The sequence below is a fragment of the Pectinophora gossypiella genome, unplaced genomic scaffold (genome assembly GCF_024362695.1).
Source record: "Pectinophora gossypiella unplaced genomic scaffold, ilPecGoss1.1 Pgos_48, whole genome shotgun sequence".
NCBI lineage: Eukaryota > Metazoa > Arthropoda > Insecta > Lepidoptera > Gelechiidae > Pectinophora > Pectinophora gossypiella.
The window spans coordinates 401806-405064 of NW_026063258.1; the positions used below are offsets into that span (position 1 = coordinate 401806).

General features: G+C 35.0%; 1 long non-coding RNA gene across 1 annotated transcript; it reads left to right on the forward strand.

Moving 5' to 3' along the window:
* The first annotated feature begins 435 nt into the window (after positions 1 to 435).
* On the forward strand, positions 436 to 2297 carry LOC126381375 (uncharacterized). The gene is made up of 3 exons (XR_007568785.1): positions 436 to 708; positions 782 to 1008; positions 1686 to 2297. It is a non-coding gene; the product is annotated as an uncharacterized LOC126381375 (long non-coding RNA).
* The last annotated feature ends 962 nt before the right edge of the window (positions 2298 to 3259 follow it).

The following is a 3259-nucleotide window of genomic DNA, read 5'->3' on the forward strand; positions in this document are numbered from 1 at the left end:
TTATATTTTTTTTTTTTTTTGTCTCGTTGGTGAGGGCTTTTTGGCGGGAAACGGGAACGGGACAGTTGCTTTCTTCATTGAGTAATCTAAATAATTAATACGAAGTGGTGTTTTGTGGTTAATGATCGCATTAAGTTAGTCGGAAGACATTCGCGAGTGTTATTATATTGGAGTATTCAATAAACAAAGTGTATCTGCCTATTTTCGCTTCGTGTCAGGAAGCCGCTTCATAACTCAAAAGTTTATGCGGACTTTTGAGTTAATTCGTTTGGGGTTCGGAGTAGGAGTCTACTCCGAGGGTGGGGGCTTAGGTTTCATCATCATCACCTTTCATCATTTCATTAATCATCAAGAAAAAAAATACGTCAGACATGGCTGTATGGGCATAGTTCCCTTTGCCTTACCCTTCGGGGAAAACCAAAACAAACAACAAAAAAAAAACAAATCTCGTTGGTGAACAATTGATGAAGTTCTATTGTATTGATAATTATTTTCCTGTGCTACTTTTTTCCTACTTACTTTGTTAGAATTTGTAACTTACAAGTTCATCGAGTCGAGCCCTACTTCCCCGTTTTTGCGTGGATATTCAACTGGTAAAACTTTCAGAACCATTATGTGTTTTGGATAAAGCCGAAATGATAAAAAGTTTGTGTACTGTAGTGTAACCAAACGCAACGTATAGTGGATACAGTACAGTTTGTGGATAATGTTCGTTGATAAATTGCAATGTAAGTAATATACAATCGAATGACACTGTTATTATAAAGTTATTTATTTATAGGTGTTAGATGCTGATCGACTTTGTGTGTAACTCATACTAAGAGATGCAAGCAACAATAACAAGTCTCCTGATGAATGTTCCAGTCCGAGAGTTGGAAGCAATGTGTCTGTATAAGTTGTGGAATATCTTTGGGAAGGCATACAAGAAGACAAAATCACAGGCCATAAGCTTAGGGAAAGAAATGAAGAGTGACATTATATAGAAAAACAAAAATAACTCCGAGACAGGTAATAGGGTGAATATCAAAATGTGCCAAGTTTGGTGGCGAACTTTCATATTATTTTTTCGTGATGAATTGGGTTCCGACATGATAAAGGGTCCAAAAGGAGGAGGAGGATCCTTTTTCATCTTGGAACCCAATTTTTCACGAAAATCAAAATATGAAAGTTTGCCACCAAACATGGCACATTTTGATATTCACCCAATAAAGTATTAAGGATTATAATTTACATTGTGTAAGAGGTATTTAAAAGGTTTTATGTGTTTCAATCATAATGGGGGACTTTCCAATCGGTGTTCCCCAAAAACACAATAGGTAAATGGCATTGTTAAGTTTTTTCTTCGTTTAAACTTCTAACTTCATGGATAATAGACATATGCATCTTTTATCTTTGTTTTTGGGTATAAACGATGATGGTATATTATGATGATACAACTTCCACCTATTATTATTCTGATCAAAATAAAGAGAAGCAATATAGGTAGCAATGTCATTCTATACATAATGTGATCCTAATATCAAGAAACAATTAGTTTTATATTATATGATGATTCCATCATTACATTACATTTTTGAATAATTATGTACCCCAGCAATGAGAAAATAGGTAATTTAGCAGGTTAAAAGTGAACAAGGGACATCAAAACTACAATTATTCTTTTAAGAACATTTATTTGCTTTCAGATTCCTGATGGATGCTCATGTATGCGTTGTTTGCAGGATGAGCTCACCTCAAAAGTATTAATATCTAGTGAACATAAGAGCTGTGTTAAGTGTGCCGTTCCGTTGCATTGTATGTAGTTAGTAGCTATTTATGTTCATAAATGTTGTTAAACTACGAGCTTGAATCACTTTATAATTTATATTATCATATCATTAAATAGTTAAATAAGCTAGTTAGGCACATAACCCATATATTTTAATGTTATTGTCAAGTTTATTCTATACCTACTTACTAATATGTTACCATATTAAGTTCCCTGACATGATTTATGTAATGACTATGTACTAACATCAGTAAGTAGTAACTGGGACCAGCAACTTAACATGCCATTCGAAGCATAGATTATCTTACTTCAGGCAATCGGTTGATCAGCCAGCCATCTCCTAACCAAACTGGGGATCACAAAGTAACTTTTGTGGATTAAAACCTAGGACCTCCAGATGTGTTGACCCAACAGTCAGCCACTGGACCATGGAGGCCGAGAGCACTTGGTTAAGTTGCTGTTTTATTTCAACTATTTAATTAAATGTAGAAATATTTTGTGTGGTTGCACCTACTTATGATATTTAAATATATAATAAAACAACTTATTTCTAAAAATATATCTTTCATTGTCTTTTAATAAAATTGTTTCATTTTAAAATTATTTTGAAAAATATAAATAGTAGAATCACGTCGTTTATCACCACTTCAACTGATAAGATCTCACAATCAGTGTTTTTGTTGTATCAAAATTGTTAGTTGCATTTTAATGTAGGTACCTATATACCTACCTACTGACAGTGAACTTATGACCTTTTGAGACCAGATTTCCACATCAAACATCCTTTGGTAGTCTTTATTGGCTTAAATACAAGACAAATATTATTACAAAATCTATAGGTACCTACCAATGACATAACAGCCTCCGTGGTCTAGTGGTTAGAGCATTAGGCTCACGATCTGGAGGTCCGGGTTCGATTCCCGATGGGGACATTGTCGAAATTACTTTGTGAGACTGTCCTTTGTTTGGTAAGGACTTTTCAGGCTTGAATCACCTGATTGTCCAAAAAAGTAAGATGATTCCGTGTTTCGGAGGGCACGTTAAGCCGTTGGTCCCGGCTATTAGCCGTAAAAACACCTCCACCAACCCGCAGTGGAGCAGCGTGGTGGAGTATGCTCCATACCTCCTCCGATTGATTGAGGGGAGGCCTGTGCCCAGCAGTGGGACGTATATAGGCTGTGTATGTATGTATGTACCTACCAATAAGGGACTTTCCAGACTACTTTTCCCAAACAAAGATAGATGGCTCTGTACAGATGTGCGTGCGATCGTTTAACCTTCTAATTTTACGGATAATTTATGTACTGCCATTGCATTATAATATATTTATTCGAGTAATGAGAAAATAGGTATTTACGTATTTATCACGTTAAATCTGGACAGCTCCATCTGTATTTCTTTTTTTGAGAAAATAGCCTGGAAAGTCATCTATTAGTATTTTATAAAATATTTCTATTACATAACTACCTACTTAGTTACTAAATATGCAAG